This window comes from Xiphophorus hellerii, chromosome 2 (genome assembly GCF_003331165.1).
Source record: "Xiphophorus hellerii strain 12219 chromosome 2, Xiphophorus_hellerii-4.1, whole genome shotgun sequence".
In the NCBI taxonomy this organism is placed as follows: domain Eukaryota; kingdom Metazoa; phylum Chordata; class Actinopteri; order Cyprinodontiformes; family Poeciliidae; genus Xiphophorus; species Xiphophorus hellerii.
Genome location: NC_045673.1, coordinates 248,179 through 268,245, shown reverse-complemented (window position 1 = coordinate 268,245; position 20,067 = coordinate 248,179).

Genomic DNA, 20,067 nt, shown 5'->3' with positions numbered 1-20,067 from the left:
TCCTGACAGTTGAAGCACCTCACTGGTTTGGGCACATATTCCCTGACACTAAATCTTATCAAGCCAAAGAAAACCTCCCTTGGCATTTCTTTTGTTTCAAACTCCAGCAACACAGTTTCTGTTTCAATCTTCTCTGTACCCCTTTTCATTCTTCGTGCTCCTTTTACTTCCTTGTTTCTTTCTTTCAGATTTTCAACTAATTCCTTCATGTCAACACTTAACGGCACTCCTGTTATGATTCCTTTGCTTTCATTATTTTTTTTCACCCACTTTAACAACTGCTCTAATTTTGACTTTACACACCCATCCAAGCTTTTTTGCCTTTTCAACCTGACCTTCAGAATTACAGCCAATCAAAAGATTTCCATCTCTCAGTACTTTAGCATGTTTAATTTCCCCAACATGTGTCTTAGGTGCTTTTGTTAGTTTAAGTGGATCAATCTTCTTGACTCCTTCTCCTTCATCAAATCTTATTATAATGTTCAGATTTTCTCTTTTTGGTGCTTCTTTTCCTTCCTCAATTCCTTCATTATCAGTGTCTTCAGTGCTTTCCTCATTGGGGCCTGCCATGCAAAGCAATGGCAGGAACCTATTACTATTGTCGGAGAGAAGCGTCTCTTTAATATTCTTTATTCTTCCGTAACCGTTAATGCGGCTCATACCGCTTGGTGCACACCTACAAATGAGGTATCAAAACGTGCAGAAAATTCACGCCATTGGAGCTATTACTTGTGGTGGGATTTGGGCTTAACGTGGCGACATAATTCGCAAAACACTACGAAAAAAACCCCATTATAAGTCAATGGGAAAAATCCTAGAAATACCCTATTTTTGAGGATTTTCTGTGTCGTCACAAATTCACCTAGAAATGCCATTCAAATTTCATTTTGTAGATACGTCTGTGATCTCTTCGAAAGTGAAGACGGCTCGTCGATACCAGTTACGGTTTGTCCACAATTTGCCTCTAAGCGACCCAAAGTTTCTCATTTTTCTTCAAATTAGAGTGACAGCCCATCTCGGTTCAGATCTGGGCACAACATTTCTTTCTCTCATCGCTGTAAATGCTCTGAGTGAGGTACAGATATGAATCTCGGGACTATCGCAGAAGACACATTGAACTGTCATACGCTACAAACGCTTTTTGAATATGTATTACGGTTCCTGAACAGGAAGGATTTGTTTCCAATGCTTCTTTTCAGTAAAACGTGTTTGCTCAAACACACAATTGTGTGTTTGACAGCTCAGAGCTCAGAGCTCACACCCTGCTGAGACCATTATTTGCCATAGCAACGGAACTCAAGAGGCTATTGGCTGCTGATTTGTACTACAAATACGCATCGCTGTAGTTCTATCTATCCTCAGTTGAAACAGATCAGGACTGAGAACTGGCCTTTAGAACTACCTGCTGCTATGGGCTGTATATAACTGATTTAACTCAGTAACTGTTACACATGGGATTAGTTTGGAACTTTAAAATTAAGCATACTGAAAATTTCAAAATAAAAGCCTTGAATATTTTACATGACGTAATTGCTCTTTTTGGCCGTATATGACTTTTTCATCCAAAGCAATGTTACACATGGGATTAGTTTGGAACTTTAAAATTAAGCATACTGAAAATTTCAAAATAAAAGCCTTGAATATTTTACATGACGTAATTGCTCTTTTTGGCCGTATATGACTTTTTCATCCACAGCACTGTTACACATGGGATTAGTTCGGAACTTTAAAATGGAGCATAATAATAATTTCAAAATAAAAGCCTTGAATATTTTTACATCAGGCAATTGCTGTTTTTGGCTTTATGTGACTTTTTCATCCAAAGCACTGTTACACATGGTATTAGTTCAGAACTTTAAAATGAAGCGTAATGAAAATTTCAAAATAAAAGCCTTGAATATTTTTAAATCATGTAATTGCTGTTTTTGGCTTTGTGTGACTTTTTCATCCAAAGCACTGTTACACATGGGATTAGTTTGGCCCTCTGAAATGAAGCATACTGAAAATTTCAAAATAAAAGCCTTGAATATTTTTACATCATGTAATTGCTCTTTTTGGCTTTATTTGACTTTTTCATCCAAAGCACTGTTACACATGGTATTAGTTTGGCCCTTTGAAATGAAGCATACTGAAAATTTCAAAATAAAAGCCTTGAATATTTTTACATGACGTAATTGCTCTTTTTGGCTTTATATAACTGATTTAACCCAGCAATTGTTACACATGGGATTAGTGTGGCAATTTAAAATTAAGCTTGATGAAAATTTCAAAATAAAAGCCTTGAATATTATTACATCAGGTAATTGCTGTTTTTGGCTTTATTTGACTTTTTCATCCAAAGCACTGTTACACATGGTATTAGTTTGGCCCTTTGAAATGAAGCTTAACAAAAATTTCAAAATAAAAGCCTTGAATATTTTTACATCAACTACTTGCGTTTTCAGCATTATATAACTGATTTAACCCAATGACTATTACACATGGGATTAAAATAGACTGTTTTGCATGAGCAGCAGATAGATCCTCTATTGCACATGTGTCAAACTCAAGGCCCGCGGGCCACATGTTGCCCGCTACGTCATTTTATGTGGCCCTCTCCCCCCTACCACCGTTTTACAGCCCCATTGATTGACTTAAAATAGGTTTTGAGGACGAATTGACTACAAACTACATATCCCATAATGCCTTCCGATTCTTACCAACCAACATTACGGCTTCTCGCCACTAGAGTGCAGCAGAGTCACCTCAAGCTGATTATTAATTTTCCCAGCGAATAAAACTGAAACATCGACAAGCTAACAAGCTAAAGAGCGAAGTCCCGTGATGTTTCAATCGAGGACTTTTACCGTCTACTGCCCCCTGATTTGATGCCACAGCTTCGACTCCATGCAGCTCGTGTTTTGTCCACGTTTGGAAGCACCTATCTGTGCGAACAGATGTTTTCAATAATGACTTTAAACAAGACCAAGCACAGATCGCGCATTACTGACGAAAACCTACACGCCGTTTTGCGGATTGCCACAGAATAGAACTAAAACCAGACATCGACGAACTGACCAGGGGAAAACGGTGCCTGACATCCGGCCAGAAAACATTGGTAAGCACAAACAAACTACATTTAAATAGAATGAATGTAAAACCAAAACTCAGTATACTGGAATATGCATATAGTTTATTGATTTTGCTAACATTAGCGTTTCTGCTGATTTTAGCTGATATACTTACTTTATAATACTGAATGGTGCACGTCCGCCTCGCTTAACGTTCTTGCGGTTCTCCGCGTGCCACTGATTACGTTGCGGCGTTCTTTAGCGTCGACGCCGATTTGTGGCGTGACGACGCCGGGCCCATGCCCGACGGGCGCGCCTTGGCAGGCCCCGGCTAAATTTCTTCCGAAATTTTCTAGTTGGGGCCTGCCATGCAAAGCAATGGCAGGAACCTATTACTCTACACCCAACAAGCGTCTCTTTATTGGGGCCTGCCATGCAAAGCAATGGCAGGAACCTATTGTTATTGTCGGAGAAAGTGTTTCTTTATTGGGGCCTGCCATGCAAAGCAATGGCAGGAACCTATTACTCTACACCCAACAAGCGTCTCTTTATTATTATTGGGGCCTGCCATGCAAAGCAATGGCAGGAACCTATTACTCTACACCCAACAAGCGTCTCTTTATTGGGGCCTGCCATGCAAAGCAATGGCAGGAACCTATTACTCTACACCCAACAAAGTGTCTCTTTAATATTATTGGGGCCTGCCATGCAAAGCAATGGCAGGAACCTATTACTCTACACCCAACAAGCGTCTCTTTATTATAATTCTTTATTTTTCTTCCGTCACCGTTAATGCGGCTCATACCGCTGGGTGCACACCTACAAATGAGGTATCAAAACGTGCAGAAAATTCACGCCATTGGAGCTATTATTTTTGGTGGGATTTGGGGTTAACGTGGCGACATAATTCGCAAAAAACTACGAAAAAAACCCCATTATAAGTCAATGGGAAAAATCCTGGAAATACCCTATTTTTGAGGATTTTCTGTGTCGTCACAAATTCACCTAGAAATGCCATTCAAATTTCATTTTGTAGATACGTCTGTGATCTCTTCGAAAGTGAAGACGGCTCGTCGATACCAGTTACGGTTTGTCCACAATTTGCCTCTAAGCGACCCAAAGTTTCTCATTTTTCCGAAAATTACAGTGCTTCTCTCGCTGATTAGAGTGAGAGATGAAGACAACTTTTTCAACCCAAATCATTTTTGAAATCGCCATCACGCCCACAAATATCGCACGATTAGTATCAAAATCGGTCCTGACATTGATACGCCTGTCTGCTCCGGTAAAATGTTTTCGAAATTTATCTAGACCGTACGGTTTTCTGTCACGGTGCTTCAGAGCAAAGTCATGCGACAGGATTTTCTGAGGCTGTCTGAGGCTCTCTCCCATGTATTTGAATAGAATTTCAGATCTGGGCACAACATTTCTTTCTCTCATCACTGTAAATGTTCTGAGTGAGGTACAGATATGAATCTCGGGACTATCGCAGAAGACACATAGGCCTGTCATACGCTCCAAACGCTTTTCGAATATGTATTACGGTTCCCGAACAGGAAGGATTTGTTTCCAATGCTTCTTTTCAGTAAAATGTGTTTGCTCAAACACACAATTGTGTGTTTGACAGCTCAGAGCTCAGAGCTCACACCCTGCTGAGACCATTATTTGCCATAGCAACGGATCTCAAGAGGCTATTGGCTGCTGGTTTGGACTACAGATACGCATCATTGTAGTTCTATCTATAGTGGAACCCTCAGTTGAAACAGATCAGGACTGAACTGGCCTTTAGAACTATTTGCTGCTATGGGCTGTATATAACTGATTTAACTCAGGAACTGTTACACATGGTATTAGTTTGGAACTTTAAAATTAAGCATAATAATAATTTCAAAATAAAAGCCTTGAATATTTTTACATCAGGTAATTGCTGTTTTTGGCTTTATTTGACTTTTTCATCCAAAGCACTGTTACACATGGTATTAGTTTGGCCCTTTGAAATGAAGCTTAACAAAAATTTCAAAATAAAAGCTTTGAATATTTTTACATCATGTAATTGCTATTTTTGGCTTTATATGACTTTTTCATCCAAAGCACTGTTACACATGGGATTAGTTCGGAACTTTAAAATGGAGCATAATAATAATTTCAAAATAAAAGCCTTGAATATTTTTACATCAGGTAATTGCGCTTTTTGGCTTTATGTGACTTTTTTATCCAAAGCACTGTTACACAATGGAATAGTTTGGCCCTCTGAAATGAAGCATACTGAAAATTTCAAAATAAAAGCCTTGAATATTTTTACGTCATGTAATTGCTCTTTTTGGCCGTATATGACTTTTTCATCCAAAGCACTGTTACACATGGGATTTGTTAGGAACTTTAAAATGGAGCATAATAATAATTTCAAAATAAAAGCCTTGAATATTTTTACGTCATGCAATTGCTCTTTTTGGCCGTATATGACTTTTTCATCCAAAGCACTGTTACACATGGGATTAGTTCGGAACTTTAAAATGGAGCATAATAATAATTTCAAAATAAAAGCCTTGCATATTTTTACATCAGGTAATTGCGCTTTTTGGCTTTATGTGACTTTTTTATCCAAAGCACTGTTACACATGGGATTCGTTCAGAACTTTAAAATGGAGCATACTGAAAATTTCAAAATAAAAGCCTTGAGAATTCTTACATGAGATTATTGCTGTTTTGAGCACTATATAACTGATTTTATCCAATGACTGTTATTCATGGGATTAGGTTGGCCCTTTGAAATGAAGTTTAACAAAACTTCCAAAATAAAAGCCTTGACAAAAATTTTAAATCGTACCGAATGGTGCACGTCCGCCTCGCTTAACGTTCTTGCGGTTCTCCGCGTGCCATTGATTACGTCGCGGCGTCCTTTAGCGTCGACGCCGATTTGTGGCGTGACGACGCCGGGCCCGAGCCCGACGGGCGCGCCTTGGCAGGCCCCGGCTAAATTTCTTCCGAAATTTTCTAGTTGCTGTTTTTGGCCTTCCGTCACCGTTAATGCGGCTCATACCGCTGGGTGCACACCTACAAATGAGGTATCAAAACGTGCAGAAAATTCACGCCATTGGAGCTATTATTTGTGGTGGGATTTGGGCTTAACGTGGCGACATAATTCGCAAAAAACTACGAAAAAAAACCCATTATAAATCCAAAGCACTGTTACACATGGTATTAGTTTGGCCCTTTGAAATGAAGCATACTGAAAATTTCAAAATAAAAGCCTTGAATATTTTTACATGACGTAATTGCTCTTTTTGGCTTTATTTGACTTTTTCATCCAAAGCACTCTTACACGTGGTATTAGTTCAGAACTTTAAAATGAAGCATACTGAAAATTTCAAAATAAAAGCCTTGAATATTTTTACATCATGTAATTGCTCTTTTTGGCTTTATTTGACTTTTTCATCCAAAGCACTGTTACACATGGTATTAGTTTGTCCCTTTGAAATGAAGCATACTGAAAATTTCAAAATAAAAGCCTTGAATATTTTTACATCATGTAATTGCTGTTTTTGGCTTTATTTGACTTTTTCATCCAAAGCACTGTTACACATGGTATTAGTTTGTCCCTTTGAAATGAAGCATACTGAAAATTTCAAAATAAAAGCCTTGAATATTTTTACATCATGTAATTGCTCTTTTTGGCTTTATTTGACTTTTTCATCCAAAGCACTGTTACACATGGTATTAGTTTGTCCCTTTGAAATGAAGCATACTGAAAATTTCAAAATAAAAGCCTTGAATATTTTTACATGACGTAATTGCTCTTTTTGGCTTTATTTGACTTTTTCATCCAAAGCACTCTTACACGTGGTATTACTTCAGAACTTTAAAATGAAGCATACTGAAAATTTCAAAATAAAAGCCTTGAATATTTTTACATCAGCTACTTGTGTTTTGAGCATTATATAACTATTTTAACCCAAGGACTATTACGCATGGGATTAGCTTGGCCCTTTGAAATGAAGTTTAACAAAACTTCCAAAATAAAAGCCTTGACAACATTTTAAATCGTACTGAACGGTGCACGTCCGCCTCGCTTAACGTTCTTGCGGTTCTCCGCGTGCCACTGATTACGTCGCGGCGTTCTTTAGCGTCGATGCCGATTTGTAGCGTGACGACGCCGGGCCCAAACCCCACGGGCGCGCCTTGGCAGGCCCCGGCTAAATTTCTTCCGAAATTTTCTAGTATTCTTTATTTTTCTTCCGTCACCGTTAATGCGGCTCATACCGCTGGGTGCACACCTACAAATGAGGTATCAAAACGTGCAGAAAATTCACGCCATTGGAGCTATTACTTGTGGTGGGATTTGGGGTTAACGTGGCGACATAATTCGCAAAAAACTACGAAAAAAAACCCATTATAAGTCAATGGGAAAAATCCTAGAAATACCCTATTTTTGAGGATTTTCTGTGTCGTCACAAATTCACCTAGAAATGCCATTCAAATTTCATTTTGTAGATACGTCTGTGATCTCTTCGAAAGTGAAGACGGCTCGTCGATACCAGTTACGGTTTGTCCACAATTTGCCTCTAAGCGACCCAAACTTTCTCATTTTTCCTAAAGTTAGAGTGCTTCTCTCGCTGATTAGAGTGGGAGATCAAGACAACTTTTTCAGCCCAAATCATTTTTGAAATCGCCATCACGCCCACAAATATCGCACGATTAGTATCAAAATCGGTCCTGACATTGATACGCCTGTCTGCTCCGGTAAAATGTTTTCGAAATTTATCTAGACCGTACGGTTTTCTGTCACGGTGCTTTAGAGCAAAGTGATGCGACAGGATTTTCTGAGGCTCTCAGGCTCTTTCACTAACACTTCACACCTTGGTGTGAAACTTATTTAACATAGCAACGGAACTCAAGAGGCTATTGGCTGCTGATTTGGACTACAAATACGCATCGCTGTAGTTCTATCTATCCTCAGTTGAAACAGATCAGGACTGAGAACTGGCCTTTAGAACTACTTGCTGCTATGGGCTGTATATAACTGATTTAACTCAGTAACTGTTACACATGGGATTAGTTTGGCCCTTTGAAATGAAGCTTAACAAAAATTTCAAAATAAAAGCCTTGAATATTTTTACATCATGTAATTGCTCTTTTTGGCTTTATTTGACTTTTTCATCCAAAGCACTGTTACACATGGTATTAGTTTGGCCCTTTGAAATGAAGCATAGTGAAAATTTCAAAATAAAAGCCTTGAATATTTTTACATGACGTAATTGCTCTTTTTGGCTTTATATGACTTTTTCATCCAAAGCACTGTTACACATGGGATTACTTCGGAACTTTCAAATGGAGCATAATAATAATTTCAAAATAAAAGCCTTGAATATTTTTACATCAGGTAATTGCGCTTTTTGGCTTTATGTGACTTTTTTATCCAAAGCACTGTTACACAATGGAATAGTTTGGCCCTCTGAAATGAATCATACTGAAAATTTCAAAATAAAAGCCTTGAATATTTTTACATCATGTAATTGCTCTTTTTGGCCGTATATGACTTTTTCATCCAAAGCACTGTTACACATGGGATTACTTCGGAACTTTAAAATGGAGCATAATAATAATTTCAAAATAAAAGCCTTGAATATTTTTACATGACGTAATTGCTCTGTTTTGCCTTTATTTGACTTTTTCATCCAAAGCACTCTTACACGTGGTATTAGTTCAGAACTTTAAAATGAAGCATACTGAAAATTTCAAAATAAAAGCCTTGAATATTTTTACATCAGCTACTTGTGTTTTGAGCATTATATAACTATTTTAACCCAAGGACTATTACGCATGGGATTAGTTTGGCCCTTTGAAATGAAGTTTAACAAAACTTCCAAAATAAAAGCCTTGACAACATTTTAAATCGTACCGAATTGTGCACGTCCGCCTCGCTTAACGTTCTTGCGGTTCTCCGCGTGCCACTGATTACGTCGCGGCGTTCTTTAGCGTCGACGCCGATTTGTGGCGCGACGACGCCGGGCCCGAGCCCGACGGGCGCGCCTTGGCAGGCCCCGGCTAAATTTCTTCCGAAATTTTCTAGTTATAATTCTTTATTTTTCTTCCGTAACCGTTAATGCGGCTCATACCGCTGGGTGCACACCTACAAATGAGGTATCAAAACGTGCAGAAAATTCACGCCATTGGAGCTATTACTTCTGGTGGGATTTGGGCTTAACGTGGCGACATAATTCGCAAAAAACTACGAAAAAAACCCCATTATAACTCAATGGGAAAAATCCTAGAAATACCCTATTTTTGAGGATTTGCTGTGTCGTCACAAATTCACCTAGAAATGCCATTCAAATTTCATTTTGTAGATACGTCTGTGATCTCTTCGAAAGTGAAGACGGCTCGTCGATACCAGTTACGGTTTGTCCACAATTTGCCTCTAAGCGACCCAAAGTTTCTCATTTTTCCTAAAGTTAGAGGGCTTCTCTCGCTGATTAGAGTGAGAGATCAAGACAACTTTTTCAACCCAAATCATTTTTGAAATCGCCATCACGGCCACAAATATCGCACGATTAGTATCAAAATCGGTCCTGACATTGATACGCCTGTCTGCTCCGGTTAAATGTTTTCGAAATTTATCTAGACCGTACGGTTTTCTGTCACGGTGCTTCAGAGCAAAGTCATGCGACAGGATTTTCTGAGGCTCTCAGGCTGTCTCACTGACACTTCACACCTTGGTGTGAAACTTATTTAACATAGCAACGGATCTCAAGAGGCTATTGGCTGCTGATTTGGACTACAAATACGCATCATTGTAGTTCTATCTATCCTCAGTTGAAACAGATCAGGACTTAACTGGCCTTTATAACTACTTGCTGCTATGGGCTGTATATAACTGATTTAACTCAGTAACTGTTACACATGGGATTAGTTTGGCCCTTTGAAATGAAGCTTAACAAAAATTTCAAAATAAAAGCCTTGAATATTTTTACATCAGAAAATTGCTCTTTTGAGCTGTATATAACTGATTTAACCCAGCAATTGTTACACATGGGATTAGTGTGGCAATTTAAAATTAAGCTTGATGAAAATTTCAAAATAAAAGCCTTGAATATTTTTACATGACGTAATTGCTCTTTTTGGCTTTATTTGACTTTTTCATCCAAAGCACTGTTACACATGGTATTAGTTTGGCCCTTTGAAATGAAGCATACTGAAAATTTCAAAATAAAAGCCTTGAATATTTTTACATGACGTAATTGCTCTTTTTGGCTTTATTTGACTTTTTCATCCAAAGCACTGTTACACATGGTATTAGTTTGGCCCTTTGAAATGAAGCATACTGAAAATTTCAAAATAAAAGCCTTGAATATTTTTACATGACGTAACTGCTCTTTTTGGCTTTATTTGACGTTTTCATCCAAAGCACTGATAAACATAGGATTAGTTTGGCGCTTTGAAATGAAGCTTAACAAACATTTCAAAATAAAAGCCTTGAATATTTTTACATCAGCTACTTGTGTTTTGAGCATTATATAACTATTTTAACCCAATGACTGTTACGCATGGGATTAGTTTGGCCCTTTGAAATGAAGTTTAACAAAACTTCCAAAATAAAAGCCTTGACAACATTTTAAATCGTACTGAATGGTGCACGTCCGCCTCGCTTAACGTTCTTGCGGTTCTCCGCGTGCCACTGATTACGTCGCGGCGTTCTTTAGCGTCGACGCCGATTTGTGGCGTGACGACGCCGGGCCCAAGCCCGACGGGCGCGCCTTGGCAGGCCCCGGCTAAATTTCTTCCGAAATTTTCTAGTTATAATTCTTTATTTTTCTTCCGTCACCGTTAATGCGGCTCATACCGCTGGGTGCACACCTACAAATGAGGTATCAAAACGTGCAGAAAATTCACGCCATTGGAGCTATTATTTTTGGTGGGATTTGGGGTTAACGTGGCGACATAATTCGCAAAAAACTACGAAAAAAACCCCATTATAAGTCAATGGGAAAAATCCTGGAAATACCCTATTTTTGAGGATTTTCTGTGTCGTCACAAATTCACCTAGAAATGCCATTCAAATTTCATTTTGTAGATACGTCTGTGATCTCTTCGAAAGTGAAGACGGCTCGTCGATACCAGTTACGGTTTGTCCACAATTTGCCTCTAAGCGACCCAAAGTTTCTCATTTTTCCTAAAGTTAGAGGGCTTCTCTCGCTGATTAGAGTGAGAGATCAAGACAACTTTTTCAACCCAAATCATTTTTGAAATCGCCATCACGGCCACAAATATCGCACGATTAGTATCAAAATCGGTCCTGACATTGATACGCCTGTCTGCTCCGGTTAAATGTTTTCGAAATTTATCTAGACCGTACGGTTTTCTGTCACGGTGCTTCAGAGCAAAGTCATGCGACAGGATTTTCTGAGGCTCTCAGGCTGTCTCACTGACACTTCACACCTTGGTGTGAAACTTATTTAACATAGCAACGGATCTCAAGAGGCTATTGGCTGCTGATTTGGACTACAAATACGCATCATTGTAGTTCTATCTATCCTCAGTTGAAACAGATCAGGACTTAACTGGCCTTTATAACTACTTGCTGCTATGGGCTGTATATAACTGATTTAACTCAGTAACTGTTACACATGGGATTAGTTTGGCCCTTTGAAATGAAGCTTAACAAAAATTTCAAAATAAAAGCCTTGAATATTTTTACATCAGAAAATTGCTCTTTTGAGCTGTATATAACTGATTTAACCCAGCAATTGTTACACATGGGATTAGTGTGGCAATTTAAAATTAAGCTTGATGAAAATTTCAAAATAAAAGCCTTGAATATTTTTACATCAGGTCATTGCTCTTTTTGGCTTTATTTGACTTTTTCATCCAAAGCACTGTTACACATGGTATTAGTTTGGCCCTTTGAAATGAAGCATACTGAAAATTTCAAAATAAAAGCCTTGAATATTTTTACATCAGGTCATTGCTCTTTTTGGCTTTATTTGACTTTTTCATCCAAAGCACTGTTACACATGGTATTAGTTTGGCCCTTTGAAATGAAGCATACTGAAAATTTCAAAATAAAAGCCTTGAATATTTTTACATGACGTAATTGCTCTTTTTGGCTTTATTTGACTTTTTCATCCAAAGCACTGTTACACATGGTATTAGTTTGGCCCTTTGAAATGAAGCATACTGAAAATTTCAAAATAAAAGCCTTGAATATTTTTACATGACGTAATTGCTCTTTTTGGCTTTATTTGACTTTTTCATCCAAAGCACTGTTACACATGGTATTAGTTTGGCCCTTTGAAATGAAGCATACTGAAAATTTCAAAATAAAAGCCTTGAATATTTTTACATGACGTAATTGCTCTTTTTGGCTTTATTTGACTTTTTCATCCAAAGCACTGTTACACATGGTATTAGTTTGGCCCTTTGAAATGAAGCATACTGAAAATTTCAAAATAAAAGCCTTGAATATTTTTACATGACGTAACTGCTCTTTTTGGCTTTATTTGACGTTTTCATCCAAAGCACTGATAAACATAGGATTAGTTTGGCGCTTTGAAATGAAGCTTAACAAACATTTCAAAATAAAAGCCTTGCATATTTTTACATCAGCTACTTGTGTTTTGAGCATTATATAACTATTTTAACCCAATGACTGTTACGCATGGGATTAGTTTGGCCCTTTGAAATGAAGTTTAACAAAACTTCCAAAATAAAAGCCTTGACAACATTTTAAATCGTACTGAATGGTGCACGTCCGCCTCGCTTAACGTTCTTGCGGTTCTCCGCGTGCCACTGATTACGTCGCGGCGTTCTTTAGCGTCGACGCCGATTTGTGGCGTGACGACGCCGGGCCCAAGCCCGACGGGCGCGCCTTGGCAGGCCCCGGCTAAATTTCTTCCGAAATTTTCTAGTTATAATTCTTTATTTTTCTTCCGTCACCGTTAATGCGGCTCATACCGCTGGGTGCACACCTACAAATGAGGTATCAAAACGTGCAGAAAATTCACGCCATTGGAGCTATTATTTTTGGTGGGATTTGGGGTTAACGTGGCGACATAATTCGCAAAAAACTACGAAAAAAACCCCATTATAAGTCAATGGGAAAAATCCTGGAAATACCCTATTTTTGAGGATTTTCTGTGTCGTCACAAATTCACCTAGAAATGCCATTCAAATTTCATTTTGTAGATACGTCTGTGATCTCTTCGAAAGTGAAGACGGCTCGTCGATACCAGTTACGGTTTGTCCACAATTTGCCTCTAAGCGACCCAAAGTTTCTCATTTTTGCTCAAATTACAGTGAGAGCCGATCTCGGTTCAGATCTGGGCACAACATTTCTTTCTCTCATCACTGTAAATGTTCTGAGTGAGGTACAGATATGAATCTCGGGACTATCGCAGAAGACACATTGAACTGTCATACGCTCCAAACGCTTTTCGAATATGTATTACGGTACCCGAACAGGAAGGATTTGGTTCCAATGCTTTTTGTCAGTAAAACGTGTTTGCTCAAACACACAATTGTGTGTTTGACAGCTCAGAGCTCAGAGCTCACACCCTGCTGAGACCATTATTTGCCATAGCAACGGATCTCAAGAGGCTATTGGCTGCTGGTTTGGACTACAAATACGCATCATTGTAGTTCTATCTATCCTCAGTTGAAACAGATCAGGACTGAGAACTGGCCTTTAGAACTAATTGCTGCTATGGGCTGTATATAACTGATTTAACTCAGTAACTGTTACACATGGGATTAGTTTGGAACTTTAAAATTAAGCATATTGAAAATTTCAAAATAAAAGCCCTGAATATTTTTACATGACGTAATTGCTCTTTTTGGCTTTATTTGACTTTTCCATCCAAAGCACTGTTACACATGGGATTAGTTTGGAACTTTAAAATTAAGCATACTGAAAATTTCAAAATAAAAGCCTTGAATATTTTACATGACGTAATTGCTCTTTTTGGCCGTATATGACTTTTTCATCCAAAGCAATGTTACACATGGGATTAGTTCGGAACTTTAAAATGGAGCATAATAATAATTTCAAAATAAAAGCCTTGAATATTTTTACATCAGGTAATTGCGCTTTTTGGCTTTATGTGACTTTTTTATCCAAAGCACTGTTACACAATGGAATAGTTTGGCCCTCTGAAATGAATCATACTGAAAATTTCAAAATAAAAGCCTTGAATATTTTTACATCATGTAATTGCTCTTTTTGGCCGTATATGACTTTTTCATCCAAAGCACTGTTACACATGGGATTACTTCGGAACTTTAAAATGGAGCATAATAATAATTTCAAAATAAAAGCCTTGAATATTTTTACATGACGTAATTGCTCTGTTTTGCCTTTATTTGACTTTTTCATCCAAAGCACTGTTACACATGGGATTACTTCGGAACTTTCAAATGGAGCATAATAATAATTTCAAAATAAAAGCCTTGAATATTTTTACATCAGGTAATTGCGCTTTTTGGCTTTATGTGACTTTTTTATCCAAAGAACTGTTACACAATGGAATAGTTTGGCCCTCTGAAGTGAATCATACTGAAAATTTCAAAATAAAAGCCTTGAATATTTTTACATCATGTAATTGCTCTTTTTGGCCGTATATGACTTTTTCATCCAAAGCACTGTTACACATGGGATTACTTCGGAACTTTAAAATGGAGCATAATAATAATTTCAAAATAAAAGCCTTGAATATTTTTACATGACGTAATTGCTCTGTTTTGCCTTTATTTGACTTTTTCATCCAAAGCACTCTTACACGTGGTATCAGTTCAGAACTTTAAAATGAAGCATACTGAAAATTTCAAAATAAAAGCCTTGAATATTTTTACATCAGCTACTTGTGTTTTGAGCATTATATAACTATTTTAACCCAAGGACTATTACGCATGGGATTAGTTTGGCCCTTTGAAATGAAGTTTAACAAAACTTCCAAAATAAAAGCCTTGACAACATTTTAAATCGTACCGAATTGTGCACGTCCGCCTCGCTTAACGTTCTTGCGGTTCTCCGCGTGCCACTGATTACGTCGCGGCGTTCTTTAGCGTCGACGCCAACTTGTGGCGCGACGACGCCGTGCCCGAGCCCGACGGGCGCGCCTTGGCAGGCCCCGGCTAAATTTCTTCCGAAATTTTCTAGTTGGGGCCTGCCATGCAAAGCAATGGCAGGAACCTATTACTCTACACCCAACAAGCGTCTCTTTATTATTGGGGCCTGCCATGCAAAGCAATGGCAGGAACCTATTACTCTACACCCAACAAAGTGTCTCTTTAATATTATTATAATTCTTTATTTTTCTTCCGTAACCGTTAATGCGGCTCATACCGCTGGGTGCACACCTACAAATGAGGTATCAAAACGTGCAGAAAATTCACGCCATTGGAGCTATTACTTCTGGTGGGATTTGGGCTTAACGTGGCGACATAATTCGCAAAAAACTACGAAAAAAAACCCATTATAACTCAATGGGAAAAATCCTAGAAATACCCTATTTTTGAGGATTTGCTGTGTCGTCACAAATTCACCTAGAAATGCCATTCAAATTTCATTTTGTAGATACGTCTGTGATCTCTTCGAAAGTGAAGACGGCTCGTCGATACCAGTTACGGTTTGTCCACAATTTGCCTCTAAGCGACCCAAAGTTTCTCATTTTTCCTAAAGTTAGAGGGCTTCTCTCGCTGATTAGAGTGAGAGATCAAGACAACTTTTTCAACCCAAATCATTTTTGAAATCGCCATCACGGCCACAAATATCGCACGATTAGTATCAAAATCGGTCCTGACATTGATACGCCTGTCTGCTCCGGTAAAATGTTTTCGAAATTTATCTAGACCGTACGGTTTTCTGTCACGGTGCTTCAGAGCAAAGTCATGCGACAGGATTTTCTGAGGCTCTCAGGCTGTCTCACTGACACTTCACACCTTGGTGTGAAACTTATTTAACATAGCAACGGATCTCAAGAGGCTATTGGCTGCTGATTTGGACTACAAATACGCATCATTGTAGTTCTATCTATCCTCAGTTGAAACAGATCAGGACTTAACTGGCCTTTATAACTACTTGCTGCTATGGGCTGTATATAACTGATTTAACTCAGTAACTGTTACACATGGGATTAGTTTGGCCCTTTGAAATGAAGCTTAACAAAAATTTCAAAATAAAAGCCTTGAATATTTTTACATCAGAAAATTGCTCTTTTGAGCTGTATATAACTGATTTAACCCAGCAATTGTTACACATGGGATTAGTGTGGCAATTTAAAATTAAGCTTGATGAAAATTTCAAAATAAAAGCCTTGAATATTTTTACATCAGGTCATTGCTCTTTTTGGCTTTATTTGACTTTTTCATCCAAAGCACTGTTACACATGGTATTAGTTTGGCCCTTTGAAATGAAGCATACTGAAAATTTCAAAATAAAAGCCTTGAATATTTTTACATGACGTAATTGCTCTTTTTGGCTTTATTTGACTTTTTCATCCAAAGCACTGTTACACATGGTATTAGTTTGGCCCTTTGAAATGAAGCATACTGAAAATTTCAAAATAAAAGCCTTGAATATTTTTACATGACGTAATTGCTCTTTTTGGCTTTATTTGACTTTTTCATCCAAAGCACTGTTACACATGGTATTAGTTTGGCCCTTTGAAATGAAGCATACTGAAAATTTCAAAATAAAAGCCTTGAATATTTTTACATGACGTAATTGCTCTTTTTGGCTTTATTTGACTTTTTCATCCAAAGCACTGTTACACATGGTATTAGTTTGGCCCTTTGAAATGAAGCATACTGAAAATTTCAAAATAAAAGCCTTGAATATTTTTACATGACGTAACTGCTCTTTTTGGCTTTATTTGACGTTTTCATCCAAAGCACTGATAAACATAGGATTAGTTTGGCGCTTTGAAATGAAGCTTAACAAACATTTCAAAATAAAAGCCTTGAATATTTTTACATCAGCTACTTGTGTTTTGAGCATTATATAACTATTTTAACCCAATGACTGTTACGCATGGGATTAGTTTGGCCCTTTGAAATGAAGTTTAACAAAACTTCCAAAATAAAAGCCTTGACAACATTTTAAATCGTACTGAATGGTGCACGTCCGCCTCGCTTAACGTTCTTGCGGTTCTCCGCGTGCCACTGATTACGTCGCGGCGTTCTTTAGCGTCGACGCCGATTTGTGGCGTGACGACGCCGGGCCCAAGCCCGACGGGCGCGCCTTGGCAGGCCCCGGCTAAATTTCTTCCGAAATTTTCTAGTTATAATTCTTTATTTTTCTTCCGTCACCGTTAATGCGGCTCATACCGCTGGGTGCACACCTACAAATGAGGTATCAAAACGTGCAGAAAATTCACGCCATTGGAGCTATTATTTTTGGTGGGATTTGGGGTTAACGTGGCGACATAATTCGCAAAAAACTACGAAAAAAACCCCATTATAAGTCAATGGGAAAAATCCTGGAAATACCCTATTTTTGAGGATTTTCTGTGTCGTCACAAATTCACCTAGAAATGCCATTCAAATTTCATTTTGTAGATACGTCTGTGATCTCTTCGAAAGTGAAGACGGCTCGTCGATACCAGTTACGGTTTGTCCACAATTTGCCTCTAAGCGACCCAAAGTTTCTCATTTTTCCTAAAGTTAGAGGGCTTCTCTCGCTGATTAGAGTGAGAGATCAAGACAACTTTTTCAACCCAAATCATTTTTGAAATCGCCATCACGGCCACAAATATCGCACGATTAGTATCAAAATCGGTCCTGACATTGATACGCCTGTCTGCTCCGGTTAAATGTTTTCGAAATTTATCTAGACCGTACGGTTTTCTGTCACGGTGCTTCAGAGCAAAGTCATGCGACAGGATTTTCTGAGGCTCTCAGGCTGTCTCACTGACACTTCACACCTTGGTGTGAAACTTATTTAACATAGCAACGGATCTCAAGAGGCTATTGGCTGCTGATTTGGACTACAAATACGCATCATTGTAGTTCTATCTATCCTCAGTTGAAACAGATCAGGACTTAACTGGCCTTTATAACTACTTGCTGCTATGGGCTGTATATAACTGATTTAACTCAGTAACTGTTACACATGGGATTAGTTTGGCCCTTTGAAATGAAGCTTAACAAAAATTTCAAAATAAAAGCCTTGAATATTTTTACATCAGAAAATTGCTCTTTTGAGCTGTATATAACTGATTTAACCCAGCAATTGTTACACATGGGATTAGTGTGGCAATTTAAAATTAAGCTTGATGAAAATTTCAAAATAAAAGCCTTGAATATTTTTACATCAGGTCATTGCTCTTTTTGGCTTTATTTGACTTTTTCATCCAAAGCACTGTTACACATGGTATTAGTTTGGCCCTTTGAAATGAAGCATACTGAAAATTTCAAAATAAAAGCCTTGAATATTTTTACATCAGGTCATTGCTCTTTTTGGCTTTATTTGACTTTTTCATCCAAAGCACTGTTACACATGGTATTAGTTTGGCCCTTTGAAATGAAGCATACTGAAAATTTCAAAATAAAAGCCTTGAATATTTTTACATGACGTAATTGCTCTTTTTGGCTTTATTTGACTTTTTCATCCAAAGCACTGTTACACATGGTATTAGTTTGGCCCTTTGAAATGAAGCATACTGAAAATTTCAAAATAAAAGCCTTGAATATTTTTACATGACGTAATTGCTCTTTTTGGCTTTATTTGACTTTTTCATCCAAAGCACTGTTACACATGGTATTAGTTTGGCCCTTTGAAATGAAGCATACTGAAAATTTCAAAATAAAAGCCTTGAATATTTTTACATGACGTAATTGCTCTTTTTGGCTTTATTTGACTTTTTCATCCAAAGCACTGTTACACATGGTATTAGTTTGGCCCTTTGAAATGAAGCATACTGAAAATTTCAAAATAAAAGCCTTGAATATTTTTACATGACGTAACTGCTCTTTTTGGCTTTATTTGACGTTTTCATCCAAAGCACTGATAAACATAGGATTAGTTTGGCGCTTTGAAATGAAGCTTAACAAACATTTCAAAATAAAAGCCTTGCATATTTTTACATCAGCTACTTGTGTTTTGAGCATTATATAACTATTTTAACCCAATGACTGTTACGCATGGGATTAGTTTGGCCCTTTGAAATGAAGTTTAACAAAACTTCCAAAATAAAAGCCTTGACAACATTTTAAATCGTACTGAATGGTGCACGTCCGCCTCGCTTAACGTTCTTGCGGTTCTCCGCGTGCCACTGATTACGTCGCGGCGTTCTTTAGCGTCGACGCCGATTTGTGGCGTGACGACGCCGGGCCCAAGCCCGACGGGCGCGCCTTGGCAGGCCCCGGCTAAATTTCTTCCGAAATTTTCTAGTTATAATTCTTTATTTTTCTTCCGTCACCGTTAATGCGGCTCATACCGCTGGGTGCACACCTACAAATGAGGTATCAAAACGTGCAGAAAATTCACGCCATTGGAGCTATTATTTTTGGTGGGATTTGGGGTTAACGTGGCGACATAATTCGCAAAAAACTACGAAAAAAACCCCATTATAAGTCAATGGGAAAAATCCTGGAAATACCCTATTTTTGAGGATTTTCTGTGTCGTCACAAATTCACCTAGAAATGCCATTCAAATTTCATTTTGTAGATACGTCTGTGATCTCTTCGAAAGTGAAGACGGCTCGTCGATACCAGTTACGGTTTGTCCACAATTTGCCTCTAAGCGACCCAAAGTTTCTCATTTTTGCTCAAATTACAGTGAGAGCCGATCTCGGTTCAGATCTGGGCACAACATTTCTTTCTCTCATCGCTGTAAATGCTCTGAGTGAGGTACAGATATGAATCTCGGGACTATCGCAGAAGACACATTGAACTGTCATACGCTCCAAACGCTTTTCGAATATGTATTACGGTACCCGAACAGGAAGGATTTGGTTCCAATGCTTTTTGTCAGTAAAACGTGTTTGCTCAAACACACAATTGTGTGTTTGACAGCTCAGAGCT